Below are 23605 nucleotides of genomic sequence, written 5' to 3'. Positions count from 1 at the left end.
AGTTCACAAGTTTAATATCAAACACAGTCATGGACAATTTTGTATCTTCAGTTCACCTCACTTGCATATATTTGGACTGTGGGAGGACACCGGAGCTCTCGGAGCAAACCCACACAGACATAAGGAGAACATGTAAACTCCACACAGAAAGGACCTGTACCACCCCACCTGGAGATCAAACCCAGGACCTTCTTGCTGTGAGGCGACAGTCTAATGTGTCGGACCCACAGCAATGCTTCCTTAGTCTGGATAGTTAGATCAGAACCCTTATATAGATGTAGTCCCACAAGGCCAGACACTAGAAACATTAATCATTGAGATTTTAATGACTCATCAAAAATCGGGTATGAATAAGGTGACCGTATTTTGGTTTTCAAAATAGAGGATACTTGGTCAGGGTGGGTGGTGTTAGATTGGCAAAGTCATTGATGTAATTGGTGGCACCAAGGGTATAAAGTAGGTATAAAGTTGGAGTTAAAATATTTGACAAATGCATCAATAACCATGTAACTATGTTATTGAACTTGAATAAATAAACAGCTACTTTTTAACAAGACAAATTTAGCATTTAGTGGGTAGCACTGTCGCCTCACAGCAAGAAGGTCCTGGGTTCGATCCCCAGGTTGGGCGGTCTGGGTCCTTTCTGTGTGGAGTTTGCATGTTCTCCCCGTGGGTTTTCTTCCGGGTGCTCCGGTTTCCTCCCACAGTCCAAAGGCCTGCAAGTGAGGTAAACTTGAGACACTAAATTGTCCAAGACTGTGTTCAATATAACCTTGTGAACTGATGAACCTTGTGTATCAAGTAACTACCGTTTCTGTCATGAATGTAACCAAAAGTGTAAAACATGACGTTAAAATCCTAATAAACAAACAAACAATTCAGCATTTAGCCCTAAACAATGATAATAACAAATAAAATAGTCAATCAGTAGAGCTTTTTCAACAGAATGTGGAGTTAATTACTTTAACCTGTTACAATAACCTCTATCTTAGTGCTTCCCAAGGCTCTCAACCGAGACAAAAACATGTATTTTTTCGGTATTTTGTCTAAAACACGCAAAGAATAGTGCACACAGACTACATTTTTGGTGATGTCAGGGAAAAAGAAGATGTATGGTCACCTTAGTTATGAACAGCACTAAAATTGACCGCAGCAATGCCCAGTGTTTTACAGTTTAGCCTACAAGCCAAATCTTCAAAATCAATGTTTCAGAAATAGACTTACCATTTGATTTAGTTCTCTTGAATGTGTTTGGATGCACTGTTCAGAATTTAGTAGCAATAGATCTTCTAACGTTGCAGTTTAGTCTACACTTGTTACCACATAGCACACAGTATTCACTTTATTGCATTGCATGTTGCATATTGGTAGGTTCTTTTATCTCTGTGTGTTTATTCAGGTAAGATTCTGTGCACACAAGACTGATCTGATATTTAATTACGACTGCCAGTTTTTTTTATATAGTGCAGTTCAGTGTGAAGAATCAGAAGAATCATAAATAACTGAATAAACCGAGTTGTGTATGTGTGTGAGATAAACAAGAGAATATAATTGGTTGTGAGTGTGTTATGGCTGTTCTGGTGGCTACAGTGTGAGTGTATAAAGGTGCCAGATACTGAGCAAGGTCACTTAACCAGCTCATACTGGTAAATACAAAAACATCTAAGCTGATGTGCTGAAGTAAGCATAACAATATAGCGAATCCAAGGTTATGATGTGTAGAAGGCAGGAGCATTACAAAGTACTGATATGTATAATTATTATTTTAATTATTATATTTTATTGCATAAAATCTCTCTGCAAGAAACAACTTCACACTCAATTGCCTTGTAATCTAGTGATTATTACTGTCGTTGACACTGCATAATCTGGTTGTGCTATGTGTCTTGTAGTGTATAACTATACCATTTACTGTTAGTGTGGTGACATGGTGGTGGTGCGTTAGTGTGTGTTGTGCTGGTATGAGTGGATCAGACACAGCAGCGCTGCTGGAGTTTTTAAACACCTCACTGTCACTGCTGGACTGAGAATAGTCCACCAACCAAAAACATCCAGCCAACAGCGCCCTGTGGGCAGTGTCCTGTGTCCACTGATGAAGGTCTAGAAGATGACCAACTCAAGCAGCAGCAATAGATAAGCGATTGTTTTTGACTTTACATCTACAAGGTGGACCAACTAGGTAAGAGACACGGTGTTTAAAAACTTCAGCAGCGCTACCTGCACAACACACACTAACACACCACCACCATGTCAGTGTCACTGCAGTGCTGAGAATGATCCACCACCTAAATTATACCTGCTCTGTGGGGGTCCTGACTATTGAAGAACAGGGTGAAAGCAGGCTAAAAAAGTATGTAGAGAAACAGATAGACTACAGTCAGTAATTGTAGAACCACAAAGTGCTTCTATATGGTAAGTGGACAGTGAGTGTAAAAACAAGGAGGTGGTTTTAATGTTATGTCTGATCAGTGTATGGGTTTTTTAAAACGTTTCCGCACTTTTTAAACTCCATTTATTCAGAATTTAACAAACAAATTACATCACTTTTCTATATAGTCACCTTCTGATGCATTTTTCCCAGCATTGTACCAACGTTTTAATGCCATCAGTAGAAATGTTCATCACATGAAAATCTTCTTCCCCTTAAAGCTTTTTTGAGCGCCCTAAAAGGTGGAACTCTAATGGCGCTAAATCTCTCAGACACAACCAATTACTATATACTATATTTATAATTGCAATACACATACCATCGCTGAAGCCATTTTGCTTGCTTGAGTCCCAGAAATACATTGCAATTGTTGTTGTTTTTTTCTGATTATTAACTATTATTAATTGGCTGGAGTCTGGTGGCTGTTTAATTCATTAAAGTGGGACGTTGGCCACCTTATAAATAGGCCGGGTATAATATATAAATATTTTAATATTTATTCTTTTGGAGCACACTTTGGAACACAAAGACAGAGATGGAACATACTTAGCACTTAGAGATTCTGGCACATACAGTCACATTTGTGCCTCAAGACCACAGTGAAAATAAGGACAATACTTGAGTCCATTTAGTCATTAAGCCTCTGGAAAAGGAACCGGATATTGCAGTTTCAATCATTATGCAATTCTATTCCATCTGAGACAGAACAATGACAAACAACGTCCAAGAAACACCTAATTACTCTCAGCAAACTTCAAACAGAACTTCTGAGATCAGTTCAGCAGCAACTTCCAACCCAAAGCCACACCAAACTTAGTCCAACCAGTCTGACTGCATGTAATGTAATGGAATCGAATGGCAGCTGGTGTCAATGCAGTCTGAAGGCTCAGTTGCAAGTCTTCTCACATCAAAGTGAAGGGTTTTATGCTAACTCGTGCAAACCGAGGGTCACTTGTGGCGCATACCGCTCTTCTTTTAAGGTTCCGCTGGTTGGGAGCCTAGCCGAGAGGGATAAGCTTCCAACGGGTCACGTCAGTCAACACCTCGGATTTGTATTAGCTTTTACATTCAGCCGTTTTACCCGCTCATTACACAAACGGATTTAAAACAAAGGCGATCCACGCGTGTGAGACCGAGTCTTAATGAAATGCGTTATCATGTTGCTCGAGGAGGCTAATGGAGATGGAACTCAGCAGGGCAGACAGAGGCGTGATTCAAAAGTTTATTTTAGTCGAGCTCAGCTGTTACTAATAAGTGGTACTGCTTATATATTACACAGGTGACTAATCTTCAGTAATCTATATCATCTAAAATAAATCTGTAAAAACAAAAACCTAATGCGATGTGCGACTTAATCTAGGATCTACAGATTAGGAAGGCATTAGGGGCATTTTTTTTGGCAGTTGAAGATAACCACCCAGTTCAAAACCAGGATGTTTTGTTTCAAGAAGTCCTACCCTGCAGGAACAATTACATTTTGTATTTATTTATGTGTTTCATCCACAGTAGCCAGAACCAGTTTTAGAATTTTTTTAGTTCCTGTTCATGAAGCTTTAGACTTGATGTGCACTTTAAATCGCGATTATTTTCTTCCCTCTTTTTTCCCTCTTGTTTTTTTTTTTTTTTTATAGGATTCATGATTCACATTTCATGATTCTTGATTCAAAACACAAATTCATGATTCTAAACACTCCTTAACAGACTCTGTTACTCACTGGGTCTTGAACTCAAGGGTTCAAGAACCCTGTGGTTTAATTTCTCAAAGGATTTTAAAATGCTGTAGTAAAAATAATTTTAGTTTCCTATACTGTCAGACGGCAATGTGGCTTAGTGGATAGCACTGTCGCCTCACAGCAAGAAGGTCCTGGGTTTGATCCCCAGGTGGGGCGTTCAGAGTCCTTTCTGTGCGAAGTTTGTGTCTGCGTGGGTTTCCTCCGGGTGCTCCGGTTTCCTCCCACAGTCCAAAAACATGCAGCCAGGCTAATTGGAAACACTGAATTGTCCAATAGGTACCTAGCCGCTAGATGCACAATCCAGTGCATTGTAGTGCCGGTCCCAAGCCCGGATAAAATAGGGAGGGTTGTGTAAAAATAAAAATTGTGCCAAATCAGTGCGGATCATGATCCGCCGAGAGCCGACCCCGCAACCGAACAGGACAAAGGCAGAGGAAGAAAGTTTCTTAAAATGTTATTAAACTTTAAGTTTATTAAATATTCGAGCATTTTGTAGTATGTCAAAATCTCCCAAACTCTGTTGTTCCTAAGAATATCCCATCACTATATTTCTTCTTTTTTGTGTCTGCATTTTGGGCTAATTGGTTAATTGAAGACACTGAATTGCCCTATATGTGAATGGGTGTGTGTATGCGATGCGATGGACTGGCGGCCTGTGTGTTACTGTGTGCCTTGCACCCATTGAAAAGCTGGGACCGCGACCTTCATTGGACAAGCGGTTAAGAAAGTGAGTGAGTGAGTGTGTCTGCATTTTTCCCTTCATCCTCCAATCTGGTTATATCCAGCTCCCAGGGACTCGGCCCTTGAATCGTACCTAACACACCCTGCCCAACACATGTCTAGGAGCCAATTGCTTCTGTTCACCTGCACGAGGCAGGTTCTTAAAGGCATCACTATCATGTACGTAGAGTCCAGCACTGATCTCCATTATTCACCATCTCGGTGCCATGCTTCGACCAGCCAGCACTAAGGAACCCTGTTGACCTTCCTCCCCCAGACACAGCTACAGCCAATCATGTTCGTTGGACGCCCAGTCGGGTCGATAGAGGAGCACAGCATTAGCCTGTTTTGCCACCTGATCACCCGATTTTTTGGTTGTTTAAAAGGTTCTGGGGTTCACTGGTGGCTTTTTTAAAGCCTCATGGGATTCCGAATAGATTCTTTATAAGATTCTTGAGCCTGAGTGGTGCACTTCAGAGGTGGCAATACTGAAACAGCAGTGGGCATATGAGTGTTGACTGGGGTGAGAGTGATGTTCATGAGTGAACACACATATGCTCAGACTAATCAATTGGAACACGACCATCGGGCTAATGGCTCTTGTACATGACAACTGAGAGGGGAAATGTAATTTTATCCAGAGGCCTCTAGTGGACACACTACATGAATGAACAGCTAATGGTGTGTTTGTGTGTGTGTGTGTGTGTGTGTGTGCGTGTGGCATGGTAGCACTGGTGAGGTGGACTCACTGGGAGTTTGTCTAACCACATCAAGAGACTCTCCACTGAGAGGACAGATGGCACACACACACCACACACACTGTGCACACAATCACACATCTATACACAGTGGCAGACAGGTCCTGGCTACAGATGGTGATATCACAGTGGGGATGTGACTTACAATAGCTGAGAAGAAAAGGGAGTGAACATTTGCAACAGACACAGAGATCGAAATCCAAACATTTTTAAAGGTATAACGTTTATACGTGGACAGGTAAAATACATTGCAAATACTGTCCGTATTCAAACCATTTGATTGCTATTTGAACCCAAGATATTTTATGTTTTGTCTGGTCAACTTCATTTCATTTCTTAATATACTGTACCTCCATTCCTGCATTTCATGCCTGCAACACATTCCACAAAAGTTGGTACGGAGCAATTTAGGGCTAGTAATAAAATAAAAAACTAAATAATGATGTGATTAACACAGGTGATGTAATCATGATTTGGAAGAAAAGCATATATCCATAAAAGGCTATCCAAGAGTCTTTAAGAAGCAAAGATGATCAGCGGATCTCCAGTTTGTCTACAAATGTGTGACAAATTTTGCTGCCAAAACAGCCCTAGAGCTACAGTAGCTCGTCTGTTGGATCGGACCACACGGGCCAGCCTTCGCTCCCCACGTGCATCAGTGAGCCTTGGCCACCCATGACCCTGTTGCTGGTTTACCTCTGTTCCTTCTTTGGACCACTTTTGACAGATACTGACCACTGGAGACTAGGAACACCCCACAAGAGCTGCAGTTTTGGAGATGCTCTGACCCTGTCGTCTAGCCATCACAATTTGGCCCTTGTCAGACTCGCTCAAATCCTTACGCTTGCCCATTTTTCCTGCTTCTAACACATCAACTTTGAGGATAAAATGTTCACTTGTTGCTGTGCCGTGATGAAGAGATAATCAGTGTTATTCACTTCACCTGTCAGTGGTCATAATATTATGCCTGGTCTGTGTACAATTCAAAAAATCAGAAGAAATTAAAATGCATAAAGGCCAAGAATGCAAGCCTAATCTGAACACCTATGATCTCTGATCCCTCAGATGTCACTGTTTTAAGAACTGCTATTCATTAATAGCTGATATAACCACATGGGTGAGGTATTATTTTGGCAAACCTTTATCAAACACTACAGTACAGAGTTACATGCACAAATGCCACTTAAAACTTTACTGTGCAAAATAAAATTCTTATGTTAATCATGTTCAGAAGCAGCGTTAAATTCTCTGGGCTTGGAGACATCTAGGATGGACCATCACACAGTGGAAACGTGTATTGTGGTCAGATGAATCAGTATTCCAGATCTTTCTTTTTTGTAAGAAATTCAGCAACAAGTCCAAAAGCTATATTTATTTGTATTTTTCATGTCCTAACTTAACGATTGACAATCATGATGCTCTTACAACCGAACCTGCTTCAACTAATGGAGAAAATTCGACTCAGGAAAGAACTCTGAGCTATCAGTCACTGAAGAAAAGACAGAAAAAGGCCAGAGTGAGTCAACTTTCTCTCATAAAGGAAAGGGCAGCCACAGAGTTTAAAACCTATTTAGCTTTTTCAGAAACTGAAATCCTCAATATTGCTCTATTATTGGATTTCAGCTGCTAAGAACACACTCGAAAGGTCATTTTTAAACACACAAAAAGAAAATATAAATCATTTAGTCGTGCTCCTCCGGCCTTTTAGCAAGCTCCTTCCTGAGTAGATATTTTTATGTTGACTGTGGCTAAAGTACAAGAGCTTTGAAGGTGGCACCGGTTTGGCGTAGGCTTGTGAGTGTGAGGAACCGATTTATCTGATTTCATTTTTATGTGTTCGCTGTAAGCAGGAGGTGGTACAAGATACTGTGGTCAGTTTTAACTGGTTCGAATATTAGCCAGTGCATGCTTGTAGTGTTTTTGTACAACAATTTTCATCTGGATAAAACAGATTTGGGACAGCATGGAAAATGCAAAAAATAAAAAAAACACATTCTTACATTTACTTTGACTTTTATTTCATTGCAGACAGGATGAACCTGAGATATTTCATGTTTTTTTTTCTGGTCAACTTCATTTCATTCATTAATAAACATCCATTCCTGCACTTCAGGCCTGCAACACCATTCCAAAAAAAGTTGGGACAGTAAAGCATTTACCACTTTATAATGTTGCCATTTCTTTTCAACACACTTAAAAGACGTTTTGGCAGCGAGGATACCAAGTGATTTAGTGCTTCAAGTTTTATTTTGTCCCATTCTTCCTGCAAACACGTCTTAAGATGTGCAACAGTACGGGGTCGTCATTGTAGCATTTTTCATTTCAAAATTCTCCACACATTCTCTATTGGGGACAGGTCAGGACTGCAGGCAGGCCAGTCCAGTACCCGTAACCTCTTCTTCCGCAGCCATGCCTTTGTAATGGTTCTTTTCGTCTTTGGTCTGGAGCACACGGCATCCATTTTTTCCAAAAAAAGACCCGGGATACTGATTCATCTGACCACAAAACACGTTTCCACTGTGTGATGGTCCATCCTAGATGCCTCAGAGCCCAGAGAAGTCGACGCCGCTTTTGGACATGGTTAACATACGGCTTCTTTTTTGCACAGTAAAGTTTTAAGCAGCATTTGTGAATGTAACTCTGTATTGTAGTGCTTGACAAAGGTTTGCCAAAGTAATCCCTCACCCATGTGGTTATATCAGCTATTGTTGAAAATTCCTCCTGTTTCCTTGAATTGTTTAATGATATTATGCACTGTAGAGGGAGAAATATGCAAATGCCTTCCAATCTTTCTTTGAGGTACATTGTTTTTAAACATTTCTATAACTTTCTTACGCATTTGTTGACAAACTGGAGATCCTCTGATCATCTTTGCTCATCAATGACTCAGCTTTTCTTGGATGCTGTTGTTGCCATGATTATAATCACCTGTTTGGAATCACATCATTATTTACTTTTTTTGGAATGTGTTGCAGGCCTGAAATGCAGGAATGGAGGTATATTAACAAATGAAATGAAGTTGAGCAGATAAAACGTGAAATATCTCGGGTTCAAACTGTCTGAAACAAATAAAAATCAAAATAAATGTAAGGAACACTGCTTTCACATTTTTATTTAATTTGCATTTTCCATACTGTCCAAACTTTTTCTGATTTGGGGTTGTATGATGTCAAAGACCTACACACTGTCTTCACCAGCTTCTCAAAACCGTCCTCTTGTACAACTTCCTGTTAGACACAAAGACTGGGCTATTTTAAAACACAAAGACTTTCCTGACACACACTTTGGCTGATCCTCCCAATATCAGTGACGTTAATGTTTTTGGGAACCTGCTGTATCTCATGGTCGTGGCAGTGCTGCATGACATCACCGTAAAGTGGCCCGTACACACTTATCACATTCAAGTATGCAGGTTCTATCTTCAGCCCAAAAGGAAATGAAGGAGTTAAGAGGGGCATTCGGAGCAAGATAAAACTATTAGGCCGATCTTACACTCCTATATCAATCAGCGACGCAGATCAGCCAGTCTGAGTGCTGATTCAGCTCTGTTCTGTTGAATTACCCTGTGCAGAATGTGCATTACCTTATCAGCTTATTAGCGGTATGTGTTTGATCTGGGCCCGATGTTTGGGCTTGCTTTTAAGGGCGTAATTTGTGCAAACTTAACTTAAAATCAGGGAGACGATTGCTCATGTAGGGTCAGCAGGGCGGGGAGGAAGTGCACACATTGTGTGTGTCTGTGTGTGATGTACTTGATGGGGACGGATGATGTGTTTGTATGATTTTTCCCACAGCCATCTAAATGTGTCACTATTGTTCTTCTCACTGTTTCACTGTCACTGTCTTACTCCCTCTTCCTCAATTTACTGTCGTATGTGTGTTATTGTTTACTGGTCTGTGTACAGTGAAATGTGTGTGCACCCCTGTGTTAATAATAATCATTTTGTAAACAGTACTTTCACCCGTATCACTATTTTTAGTTTAAGGAGTACGCCAAGTTAGTTGATTGAACACAGCCAGGATTTTAGCTCTCAAGATTATTTACATTTATGGCATTTAGCATAAAGAGTACAAGTACAGAGCCAATAAAATGCAGTAGCAAGATAGAGATTATTTACATTTTCAGCATTTAGCAGACGCTTTTATCCAAAGCGACTTACACAATGAGTGGAACACGATAAGCAATTGAGGGTTAAGGGCCTTGCTCAGGGACCCAACAGTGGTAACTTGGTGGTGGCGGGGCTTGAACCGGCAACCTTCTGTTTACTAGTCCAGTACCTTAACCACTGAGCTATCACTGGCCCTGTAAGTTACATACTGTATATTACAATTAAATTGCAGGAGTGATCAGTTAAGTGAAATTGAGTAGACACAGATATACAGATGTACAGATATTGCAGTATACATTTACAGTATGTTTATATTTACAGTGAGTGATAAAAAGTGACTAAAATTTACTAAAATGCATATACAAGTTGTGGTAATGACTGAGTATAAAAATATAGTATATCAGTCTATCATATATACAACCCAAAGCAGAAAAAGTTGGGACAGTATGGAAAATGCAAATAAAATAGAAACAGAGTTCCTTACATTTACTTTGACTTTTATTTGATTGTAGACAGTTTGAACCCAAGATATTTCATGTTTTGTCTGCTTAACTTCATTTCATTTGTTAATATACAGTGTATCACAAAAGTGAGTACACCCCTCACATTTCTGCAAATATTTTATTATATCTTTTCATGGGACAACACTATAGAAATAAAACTTGGATATAACTTAGAGTAGTCAGTGTACAACTTGTATAGCAGTGTAGATTTACTGTCTTCTGAAAATAACTCAACACACAGCCATTAATGTCTAAATGGCTGGCAACATAAGTGAGTACACCCCACAGTGAACATGTCCAAATTGTGCCCAAAGTGTCAATATTTTGTGTGACCACCATTATTATCCAGCACTGCCTTAACCCTCCTGGGCATGGAATTCACCAGAGCTGCACAGGTTGCTACTGGAATCCTCTTCCACTCCTCCATGATGACATCACGGAGCTGGTGGATGTTAGACACCTTGAACTCCTCCACCTTCCACTTGAGGATGCGCCACAGGTGCTCAATTGGGTTTAGTCCATCACCTTTACCTTCAGCTTCCTCAGCAAGGCAGTTGTCATCTTGGAGGTTGTGTTTGGGGTCGTTATCCTGTTGGAAAACTGCCATGAGGCCCAGTTTTCGAAGGGAGGGGATCATGCTCTGTTTCAGAATGTCACAGTACATGTTGGAATTCATGTTTCCCTCAATGAACTGCAGCTCCCCAGTGCCAGCAACACTCATGCAGCCCAAGACCATGATGCTACCACCACCATGCTTGACTGTAGGCAAGATACAGTTGTCTTGGTACTTCTCACCAGGGCGCCGCCACACATGCTGGACACCATCTGAGCCAAACAAGTTTATCTTGGTCTCGTCAGACCACAGGGCATTCCAGTAATCCATGTTCTTGGACTCCTTGTCTTCAGCAAACTGTTTGTGGGCTTTCTTGTGCGTCAGCTTCCTTCTGGGATGACGACCATGCAGACCGAGTTGATGCAGTGTGTGGTGTATGGTCTGAGCACTGACAGGCTGACCTCCCACGTCTTCAACCTCTGCAGCAATGCTGGCAGCACTCATGTGTCTATTTTTTAAAGCCAACCTCTGGATATGACGCCGAACACGTGGACTCAACTTCTTTGGTCGACCCTGGCGAAGCCTGTTCCGAGTGGAACCTGTCCTGGAAAACCGCTGTATGACCTTGGCCACCGTGCTGTAGCTCAGTTTCAGGGTGTTAGCAATCTTTTTATAGCCCAGGCCATCTTTGTGGAGAGCAACAATTCTATTTCTCACATCCTCAGAGAGTTCTTTGCCATGAGGTGCCATGTTGAATATCCAGTGGCCAGTATGAGAGAATTGTACCCAAAACACCAAATTTAACAGCCCTGCTCCCCATTTACACCTGGGACCTTGACACATGACACCAGGGAGGGACAACGACACATTTGGGCACAATTTGGACATGTTCACTGTGGGGTGTACTCACTTATGTTGCCAGCTATTTAGACATTAATGGCTGTGTGTTGAGTTATTTTCAGAAGACAGTAAATCTACACTGCTATAAAAGCTGTACACTGACTACTCTAAGTTATATCCAAGTTTCATGTCTATAGTGTTGTCCCATGAAAAGATATAATGAAATATTTGCAGAAATGTGAGGGGTGTACTCACTTTTGTGATACACTGTACCTCCATTCCTGCATTTCAGGCCTGCAACACATTCCAAAAAAAGTTGGGATGGGGGCAATTTAGGGCTAATAATGAGGTAAAAAAAACTAAATAATGATGTGATTCCAAACAGGTGATGTCAACAGGTGATTGTAATCATGGTTTGGTACAAAAGGAGCATCCAGAATAGGCTGAGTCTTTGATAAGCAAAGATGATCAGAGGATCTCCAGTTTGTCAACAAATGTGTGAGACAATTATTGAAATGATTAAAAACTTTTGTTTTTCTCAAAGAAAGATTGGAAGGGATTTGCATATTTCTCCCTCTACAGTGCATAATATCATTAAACCATTCGAGAATTCGGAATTTCAATGCGCAAAGGCCAAGGACGCAAGCTTAAGCTGAACATCCGTGATCCTCAATCAAGTGACCAGTGGGTGTAGGTATGACATTTATTTATGTTGTGATATTTATTTTTAACCAAATATCACAACATAATTGCCTCCAATATATTTAACTTAATGTATTTACCACATGTTTTAATGTTGTCTGGCCTACAGTGAATAATATCATTAAATGATTCAAGGAATCGAGAGGAATTTCAGTGTGTAAAGGTGCAAGCTTAAGCTGAACGCCCGTGATCTTTGATCCCTCAGACGACACTGCATCAAGAACCGCCACTCAACAATAGCTGATATAACCACATGGGTGAGGGATTACTTTGACAAACCTTTGTCAATCTCTACAATACAGAGTTACATGCACAAATGTCACTTAAATCTTAACTGTGCAAAAAAGAAGCCTTATGTTAACCATGTCCAGAAGCGGTGTCGACTTCTCTGGGCTCTGAGGCATCTAGGATGGACCATCACACAGTGGAAACCCAAACCCCCCCCCCCGTTTTCAATCCCACTGCATTGTCAGTCTCTGCAGGCTGGCCGAGTGGGACCACCAAAGCCATCGTGCTCTACTTTCCACCAGTCAGTAGCAGATTTCATAAAAAAAGCACAAAAACATGCTTGACTGACGTATTATTAAACCACTTGTTCAGGCACCTTGACCAGACAGCAGGAGTCGCTGCTACATCTGCAATTATTTTATCTCAGTCTACTGGGTCTGTAGAGCACCACTGCCAAGCTTTCTAAGAAATATTATTTTGTTATTGTCGTAAACATCTACCCAACTTCATCATCTGTGATGAAGATCTTTACAGGCTCTACTGCAGCCCATTGAAGTGCAGTCTGGCAGTCTAGGCCAGATCAGGGTAGACAGCAGTTTTTAATTCAACAGCGATTGTTTTCGGATATGCTTCGTGTTAAGAGCACACACACACACACACACACACACACACACTCACACACACACAAACACTGGCCTGTTTCCAGTACTAAAAAAGTATGTTGACCTGAGGATGTTCTAAAGATGCTCTCACCATTTAGAGAGACATTTCCACAGGGGGTCACAAATCAGTCATAAACAAAGACAATCAGACCATAACAATGCCAGGGTGTGGGAAACAAAATGTGTGTGTGTGTGTGCTTGCACGTTTACAAGTAAACAGATAATTCATGGACTCAAAAGTTACAGACTCCCCAGAAAAAAAGTATATATATATATATATATATTAGGGCTGTCACACGATTAAAAATTTTAATCGCGATTAAAGAGCAAAATTAATCTCGATTAATCTCGATTAAAAATGTTAATCGTGTGACAGCCCTAATATATATGTATTCCTCTCAATTAATCGCAAACTAATAATTAAGCAAAATTTGAACAGTTATGCACATTGTTATTGCAAGAACGTGTTTACCAATAAAACATTTATAAAATATGATAAAATTATTAAATCTAAATTCATTGTAGAAAGCACATTCTTATTATTATTACTATTATTAGTATTATCTGACAAAAGTGAGGATCTTTTCCTGTTCATGACCCTGACACTGAAAACAGGTGCACCAACCATAATGTTTGGATCTAATATAAGGCATCAATAAAGCATCAAAACACAGATATGATTATTTCTTAGATCTATTAAGAAAACCCTTTAATACTGTGTTTGTGCAGAAAGAATACTGGGAAATACTGTTCTAAATTACCATTTAAACACCTATAAATACCTGAAAGTCAAGTTAGCAGATATTATCTATAAATAATTGACTGTAGCTATATAAAAAAAAGTGTTAATTAAAAGTCCATGTAAACACTTAGTCCATATAAATATCAGATACGAATGTGTTTTTAGAAAACTACAAACATCACAAATATAAATCATGTTTATAGCCATGTGATAGAATAAGCTGAATAAACTGTAGAGATGAAACATCACACAGAGTTTCACTTTTTACCGGAGGGGGAGGAGGCGGAGCTACACGGTTTTGATGGACAGCTGTAGCAGCCAATGGAAATACTCATTACAGAGATTGCGTGATTTCATTCATCTTTTCATCAACACGTAACGACAGCCCTAATATATATATATATATATATATATATATATATATATATATATATATATATATATATATATATATATATATATATACTTTTTTTCTGGAGAGTCTGTAACTTTTGAGTCCATGAATTATTATATATATATACAGTATATATATACAGGTCCTTCTCAAAAAATTAGCATATTGTGATAAAGTTCATTATTTTCCATAATGTAATGATAAAAATTAAACTTTCATATATTTTAGATTCATTGCACACCAACTGAAATATTTCAGGTCTTTTATTGTTTTAATACTGATGATTTTGGCATACAGCTCATGAAAACCCAAAATTCCTATCTCAAAAAATTAGCATATCATGAAAAGGTTCTCTAAACGAGCTATTAACCTAATCATCTGAATCAACGAATTAACTCTAAACACCTGCAAAAGATTCCTGAGGCTTTTAAAAACTCCCAGCCTGGTTCATTACTCAAAACTGCAATCATGGGTAAGACTGCCGACCTGACTGCTGTCCAGAAGGCCATCATTGACACCCTCAAGCAAGAGGGTAAGACACAGAAAGAAATTTCTGAACGAATAGGCTGTTCCCAGAGTGCTGTATCAAGGCACCTCAGTGGGAAGTCTGTGGGAAGGAAAAAGTGTGGCAGAAAACGCTGCACAACGAGAAGAGGTGACCGGACCCTGAGGAAGATTGTGGAGAAGGGCCGATTCCAGACCTTGGGGGACCTGCGGAAGCAGTGGACTGAGTCTGGAGTAGAAACATCCAGAGCCACCGTGCACAGGCGTGTGCAGGAAATGGGCTACAGGTGCCGCATTCCCCAGGTCAAGCCACTTTTGAACCAGAAACAGCGGCAGAAGCGCCTGACCTGGGCTACAGAGAAGCAGCACTGGACTGTTGCTCAGTGGTCCAAAGTACTGTTTTCGGAAATCAAGGTGCCAGAGTCTGGAGGAAGACTGGGGAGAAGGAAATGCCAAAATGCCTGAAGTCCAGTGTCAAGTACCCACAGTCAGTGATGGTCTGGGGTGCCATGTCAGCTGCTGGTGTTGGTCCACTGTGTTTTATCAAGGGCAGGGTCAATGCAGCTAGCTATCAGGAGATTTTGGAGCACTTCATGCTTCCATCTGCTGAAAAGCTTTATGGAGATGAAGATTTCATTTTTCAGCACGACCTGGCACCTGCTCACAGTGCCAAAACCACTGGTGAATGGTTTACTGACCATGGTATTACTGTGCTCAATTGGCCTGCCAACTCTCCTGACCTGAACCCCATAGAGAATCTGTGGGATATTGTGAAGAGAAAGTTGAGAGACACAAGACCCAACACTCTGGATGAGCTTAAGGCCGCTATCGAAGCATCCTGGGCCTCCATAACACCTCAGCAGTGCCACAGGCTGATTGCCTCCATGCCACGCCGCATTGAAGCAGTCATTTCTGCAAAAGGATTCCCGACCAAGTATTGAGTGCATAACTGAACATAATTATTTGAAGGTTGACTTTTTTTGTATTAAAAACACTTTTCTTTTATTGGTCGGATGAAATATGCTAATTTTTTGAGATAGGAATTTTGGGTTTTCATGAGCTGTATGCCAAAATCATCAGTATTAAAACAATAAAAGACCTGAAATATTTCAGTTGGTGTGCAATGAATCTAAAATATATGAAAGTTTAATTTTTATCATTACATTATGGAAAATAATGAACTTTATCACAATATGCTAATTTTTTGAGAAGGACCTGTATACAAAATTTTTTGGAATAAAGATAATCCAAGGAACATTGAATGCTTTTGTGATATATACAGTACATGTACAGTGCAATTCAATTCTTTATACTCTGCCCCTGTGCTCTGACCCTAGCTTCCAAAGAAGCTGTTTATTGGAAGCTGGGTCAGAGCGCAGGGTCAGCCATTGTACGACGCCCCTGAAGCCGAAAGGGTTAAGAGTCTTGCTCAAGGGCCCAACAGTGGCTGCATGGCAGAGCCAGGATTCAAATCCACAACCTTCTAGTTGTTAACCCAGAGCTCTACCAACTAGTCCCTTGGTTGGGTCTTTGTCTCTGCAAATTTGTCAACATAGAAACTGTTGGGCATGTTGGCTTAGGTGGTGCAGCAGCTGAATGCACTAGTACACCAACTTCAAGATCTGAGTTCAAGTAATTCCTAAAAGTGACCAGTGGTTGTAGGTATGATATTTGTTATGGCAGTTAAATGTGTTGGTGAGCATTATTACGTCAATTGAACCAAATATCACATCATTATTGTCTCATATATTTAGCTTAATGTGTTTACCACATGTTGTAATGGCTGTGTGTGTGTGTGTGTGTGTGTGTGTGTGTGTGTGTGTGTGTGTGCACATCCTTGTGCTAAGAAAAGGGGGATTCACTGACCACTTCTGTCTCTCTATTAATATCAGTGACACGAAAGGTTAACATAAAGACCGGATATGTTGTCAGCCCTTCTGTAAACTGTGTGTGTGTGTGAGAGAGAGAGAGAGAGAGAGTGTGTGTGTGTGTGTGTGTGTGTGTGTGTGTGAAAGAGAGAGTATGTGTGTGTGTGATTACACTTGACTGTAAGCTTATTGTTTACTAGTGGTCCTATTCCAAAAGCATTGACATTACTATGAAGATTTGCAATAAGGCTTCTGCTTTATAGGGAGCATGTCTGTTGGAATTTGTGCCCATTCAGCCATAAATAACTTAGTTTTCAGTCAGGCACTGATGCTGGATGATAAAACCAGGCCTTTCCAAAGGAGTCAAGAGTATTACAGGGACAAATTCCCATATTATTGCCCACAGTTGTGGAATGGGATGTCTAACAAGCACGTTTTCCGGCGTCCACATACTTGTGTGATGCACATGTGAGCTTATCTCTATCGTTTGTGTACCATGGGCACCGTGATTGACAGGAGCAGATGGTAGCGATCGCCTGCGATCACTGCTGCAGTGTGTGTAGGAGATGTAGGTGTTGGCCAGATGGGCTCTGCGAGGAACCTAGTGAGCGCCTGTGTATCATCCATTAATGCTAATCATAGTGGAAATGTTTGCATATGCAGCGTATGCTAATGACTTTGCAGCGACGTGCGACAGTGACAACACGCGAGCGCCTTTTTAGACTGATCGTATGTTTACATAATAATCCATCTCTCCAAGCACGAGTGCCTGGTTCTTTTTAATTGGCTGGATTGTGTGTGCGAGGGAGGAAAGCCTCTTAATTTGGGAAGCTCCAGGTTGAGCAGGTGTAGAGATGAATGTGTGTGTGTGGGTGTGTGTGTGTGTGTGTGTGTGGGGGGGGGGGTTGGAGATAGTGCTATCTTTAGAAGGTTGTGGGAATGCAGGAGTGTGAAAATTCCCCGGGATTGACTGAGGGAAAGGGAAGCGAGAGTGAGGAGGTCAAACTAGGGTCGACCTCAGATCAGGATTGGGAGACACATACCCGGACCAGCTGTTGTAACTTATCTGCTTTTTCACCTGTTTACCAGGTGTTACGCCCACCACTAGTAGGCTTTCGGAATTATAGACTAGCAGAAAGTAACTGTATCCAGAAATTGGACTTTCCGCCTGCCATCATTAAAATAGGATGGCAGAATCAAGTGGGTACTGCCAATACCTGACACAGTAATGTTCTGATTAGGCACAGCGGTAAATCATACAAGCCCACTATCGGGGTGAATCACAGTGATGCTACTGGCTGGTTTTAAGGGGGCAGGGGTGCTACGCATTAAGAGGTGCAAACACATGTATACACACACACACACACACATATTTAATTTCATTTTCTTCAACTGCTTTATCCTGGTCAGTCACGGTGGGTCAGTTTCCACTGGGAAACACTGGGCGTAAGGCAGTCCATCTCAGGGCACACACACACACATACTGTGTATACACTGATCAGCATAACATTAAAACCACCTCCTTGTTTCTACACTCACTGTCCATTTTATCAGCTCCACTTCCCATATAGGAGCACTTTGTAGTTCTACAATTACTGACTGCAGTCCATTTGTTTCTCTACATACTTTTTTAGCCTGCTTTTACCCTGTTCTTCAATGGTCAGGACCCCCACAGGACCACCACAGAGCAGGTATTATTTAGGTGGTGGATCATTCTCAGCACTGCAGTGACAATGAAATGGTGGTGGTGTGTTGGTGTGTGTTGTGCTGGTATGAGTGGATCAGACACAGCAGTGCTGCTGGAGTCTATAAATACTGTGTCCACTCACTACCTAGTTGGTTCACCTTGTAGATATAAAGTCATAGATGATCACTCATCTATTGCTGCTGTTTGAGTTGGTCATCTTCTAGGCCTTAATCAGTGGTCATGGGACGCTGCCCACAGGGCACTGTTGGCTGGATATTTTTGTTTTGTGGACTATTCTTAGTCCAGCAGTGACAGTGATGTGTTTAAAAACTTCTTCAGCATTGTTGTGTAGAAGCAATGTTATGGCTGATTAGTGTATATAATAAAATGCCTTTATTTGTGATTAAACATGGACAGGCGTACAGTACAACAACATTCTGTTTTTGAATATCTCAGCTTGTTTGACAGTTGAGGTCAAAGCACAGGGTAAGCCATTGTACGGCACTCCTGGAGCAGAGAGGGTTAAGGGCATTGCTCAAGGGCCCAACAGAGCCTGAATTTTAACTCTCTACCCATTAGGCTGCCACTGTCCCTTTCTCTCTTTTTCTTTATATATATATATATATATATATATATATATATATATATATGGGTATATTTGTCCAACTCATTGTGCAATACTCCTTAATTTACTATTTAATATTAAATTTTTAATTAATTCTTATCTTATACTTGAAATTGCACTTCCCTGCACATCCCTTTATTCATTCATTAATACATTCATTCATTCATAACTGCACTGTAAAGACTTGTGTGTGGGACTTGAGTGTTTCCACATATACAGTATGTCTTTATTGCAGTGTCGGTCGCTGCAGTTATTCAGTATGTGTACATACCTTTCAATCTTTGTAGTTGTGTATGTTCTGTTTTTGTATACGTACTGTTGAATCTTAATGATGTGAACTTTTATTGTTGTACCATGCTTTAATTTCCTTCTGGATCAATAACATATGTCTGCCTGTCTGTCTGTCTGTCTGTCTGTCTGTCTGTCTGTCTGTCTATCTATCTATCTATCTATCTATCTATCTATCTATCTATCTATCTATCTATCTATCTATCTATCTACAACCCTGCTTGAGGGCAGCCATACATTGTGTGTGTGTACTATAGGATGTCAAAAACTGTGTGTGCACTATAGAGTGTCAAACACGAACTCCTCCCACCTCTTCATTTATAATAGAATTGTCACAAACACACTATTCACTTTTATGGAGTTGTCACTCAAATATGACACCATCATTCTCTAACGTGACCAGGGCTTGTTAATCATCAGCAAAGTACCTTTACAGCTGGAATGTTCTGATTGGTTCATTATACTCAGGACACTATCTATCTATCTATCTATCTATCTATCTATCTATCTATCTATCTATCTATCTATCTATCTATCTATCTATCTATCTATCTATATATATATATACAGTGTATCACAGAAGTGAGTACACCCCTCACATTTCTGCAAATATTTCATTATATCTTTTCATGGGACAACACTATAGACATGAAACTTGGATATAACTTAGAGTAGTCAGTGTACAGCTTGTATAGCAGTGTAGATTTACTGTCTTCTGAAAATAACTCAACACACAGCCATTAATGTCTAAATAGCTGGCAACATAAGTGAGTACACCCCACAGTGAACATGTCCAAATTGTGCCCAAATGTGTCGTTGTCCCTCCCTGGTGTCATGTGTCAAGGTCCCAGGTGTAAACGGGGAGCAGGGCTGTTAAATTTGGTGTTTTGGGTACAATTCTCTCATACTGGCCACTGGATATTCAACATGGCACCTCATGGCAAAGAACTCTCTGAGGATGTGAGAAATAGAATTGTTGCTCTCCACAAAGATGGCCTGGGCTATAAGAAGATTGCTAACACCCTGAAACTGAACTACAGCATAGTGGCCAAGGTCATACAGCAGTTTTCCAGGACAGGTTCCACTCGGAACAGGCTTCCCCAGGGTCGACCAAAGAAGTTGAGTCCACGTGTTCGGCGTCATATCCAGAGGTTGGCTTTAAAAAATAGACACATGAGTGCTGCCAGCTTTGCTGCAGAGGTTGAAGACATGGGAGGTCAGCCTGTCAGTGCTCAGACCATACGCCGCACACTGCATCAACTCGGTCTGCATGGTCGTCATCCCAGAAGGAAGCTGACGCACAAGAAAGCCCGCAAACAGTTTGCTGAAGACAAGCAGTCCAAGAACATGGATTACTGGAATGCCCTGTGGTCTGACGAGACCAAGATAAACTTGTTTGGCTCAGATGGTGTCCAGCATGTGTGGCGGCGCCCTGGTGAGAAGTACCAAGACAACTGTATCTTGCCTACAGTCAAGCATGGTGGTGGTAGCATCATGGTCTTGGGCTGCATGAGTGTTGCTGGCACTGGGGAGCTGCAGTTCATTGAGGGAAACATGAATTCCAACATGTACTGTGACATTCTGAAACAGAGCATGATCCCCTCCCTTCGAAAACTGGGCCTCATGGCAGTTTTCCAACAGGATAACGACCCCAAACACAACCTCCAAGATGACAACTGCCTTGCTGAGGAAGCTGAAGGTAAAGGTGATGGACTAAACCCAATTGAGCACCTGTGGCGCATCCTCAAGTGGAAGGTGGAGGAGTTCAAGGTGTCTAACATCCACCAACTCCGTGATGTCATCATGGAGGAGTGGAAGAGGATTCCAGTAGCGACCTGTGCAGCTCTGGTGAATTCCATGCCCAGGAGGGTTAAGGCAGTGCTGGATAATAATGGTGGTCACACAAAATATTGACACTTTGGGCACAATTTGGACATGTTCACTGTGGGGTGTACTCACTTATGTTGCCAGCTATTTAGACATTAATGGCTGTGTGTTGAGTTATTTTCAGAAGACAGTAAAACTACACTGCTATACAAGTTGTACACTGACTACTCTTAAGTTATATCCAAGTTTTATTTCTATAGTGTTGTCCCATGAAAAGATATAATAAAATATTTGCAGAAATGTGAGGGGTGTACTCACTTTTGTGATACACTGTATATATACTCACTGTCCATTTTATCAGCTCCACTTACCATATAGAAACACAATTACTGACTGTAGCCCATCTGTTTCTCTGCATGCTTTTTTAGCCCTCTTTCACCCTGTTCTTCAATGGTCAGGACTCTCCCAGGACCACTTTAGATGGTGGATTATTCTCAGCCCTGCAGTGACACTGACATGGTGTTGGTGTGTTAGTGTGTGTTGTGCTGGTATGAGTGGATCAGACACAGCAGCGCTGATGGAGTTTTTAAACACCTCACTTCTGGACTGAAACCAAAAATATATCCAGCCAACAGCACCCCGTGGGCAGCGTCCTGTGGCCACTGATGAAGGTCTAGAAGATGACCAACGCAAACAGCAGCAATAGATGAGCGATAGTCTCTGACTTTACATCTACAAGGTGGACCAACTAGGTAGGAGTGTCTAATAGAATGGACAGTGAGTGGACACGGTATTTAAAAACTCCAGCAGCGCTTCTGTGTCTGATCCACTAATACCAGCACAACACACACTAACACACCACCACCATGTCCATGTCACTGCAGTGCTGAGAATCATCCACCACCTAAATAATACCTGCTCTGTGGTGGTCCTGTGGGGGTCCTGACCATTGAAGAACAGGGTGAAAGCAGGCTAAAAAAGTATGTAGATAATTATATGGACTACAGTCAGTAATTGTAGAACTACAAAGTGCTTCTATATGGTAAATAGAGCTGATAAAATGGACAGTGAGTGTAGAAACAATGAGGTGGTTTTAATGTTATGGCTGATCAGTGTATATGTGTGTGTGTGTGTGTGTGTGTGTGTGTGTGTGTGTGTGTGTGTGTGTGTGTCAAAAACTAATCCTCATCCTCTTGTTACAAACACCCTATTTACTTTTATTGAGTTGTTACTCAAATGACACCATTCCCTAACGTGACCAGGGCGTGCAAAACTCATTACTCTTTATTATTTTAATTACTATTTAATTACTTTATATCTGAAATTGCACCTCCCTGCTCATCAATTAATTCATTCATTCATTCATAACTGCACTGCAGAGACTGGTGTGTGTCCCTTGAGTTAAATATAGTCAAGACACTGAAAATGAAACGGGGCACTTTTTTTTATATGGCTACTTTTTTCAGCCATATAAACACACACTGGAAAGCATTAGTCCATCAAAGGTACTCACTCATTGACACCTATACACATACTCTTATTTCATTTCATTTTTTTACAGCAGCAATTAACAGCAGCCATTCTATATACAAGCATGTTTCGGGAGGTGGAATGAAACTTGAATACCCATAAATAATCTAAAAGAGGGAAACATGCCAAAAGGTCACAGCTAGTGACCAAAGGTGAGGTCCACAGCCAAGTTTCTAGAACCCTGAGCTGTACGGCATCCACATTACTGGCAACTGATCTTATAAAGATCAGGTTGTTGTGTGTGTGGTTAGTGAGTATATGAGTGAGTGAGTAAGTGAGTGAGTGATTTACAGGTCAGGTCCATGAAGCCCTTTGCATCTAAAGTGAAAGAAATTTGATTAGTAGACCCTGACGTTTCCATGATCAGATTACTGAAGTTCTTGCCAAATTGGATTTTTTGTTATCGGATTATTCAGTTTGTATAACCGTACTTAATGAAACCTTTTCAACCCCCAACTCCTGTGGATCAGACCACTACAGCTATATTTGACCCTCCTCCCATCAACACACACACACACATCCTAACTGAGGGGGTTATAGAGACTCCTCTTGAGAGCCCTCCCACCTTTTTCTCTCTTTTCCTGTTCTCAATGGTTCTTTGTGTTGTGGCCTCTGGGCCATCAGCATGACAATACCAGCAGCCACGCAGACCTGTGTGTTTGGGTCTGTGTGTGTGTGTGTGTGTGTGTGTTAGTTAAGAAGCCTATACCATCGGAGACGGAGGGCAAGGTACTAAAACAGGGGAGGTGAAACAGAAGAAAAGAGATGCCCCCTTTGATCAAACGAGCAATAGATGGACCACTTTTCATTAACTCAACTAGTATGGCCAGCATTCATCCTCGGAAAATTGTAACCAAGTCATCGTTTAAGGATGCCGGTTAATGAGTAAATATCAATATCGGAG

Source organism: Trichomycterus rosablanca, chromosome 12 (assembly GCF_030014385.1).
Source record: "Trichomycterus rosablanca isolate fTriRos1 chromosome 12, fTriRos1.hap1, whole genome shotgun sequence".
NCBI classification, from domain to species: Eukaryota; Metazoa; Chordata; class Actinopteri; order Siluriformes; family Trichomycteridae; genus Trichomycterus; species Trichomycterus rosablanca.
The sequence above is the reverse complement of the archived record's forward strand: the minus strand, read 5'-3'. Positions refer to the sequence as shown.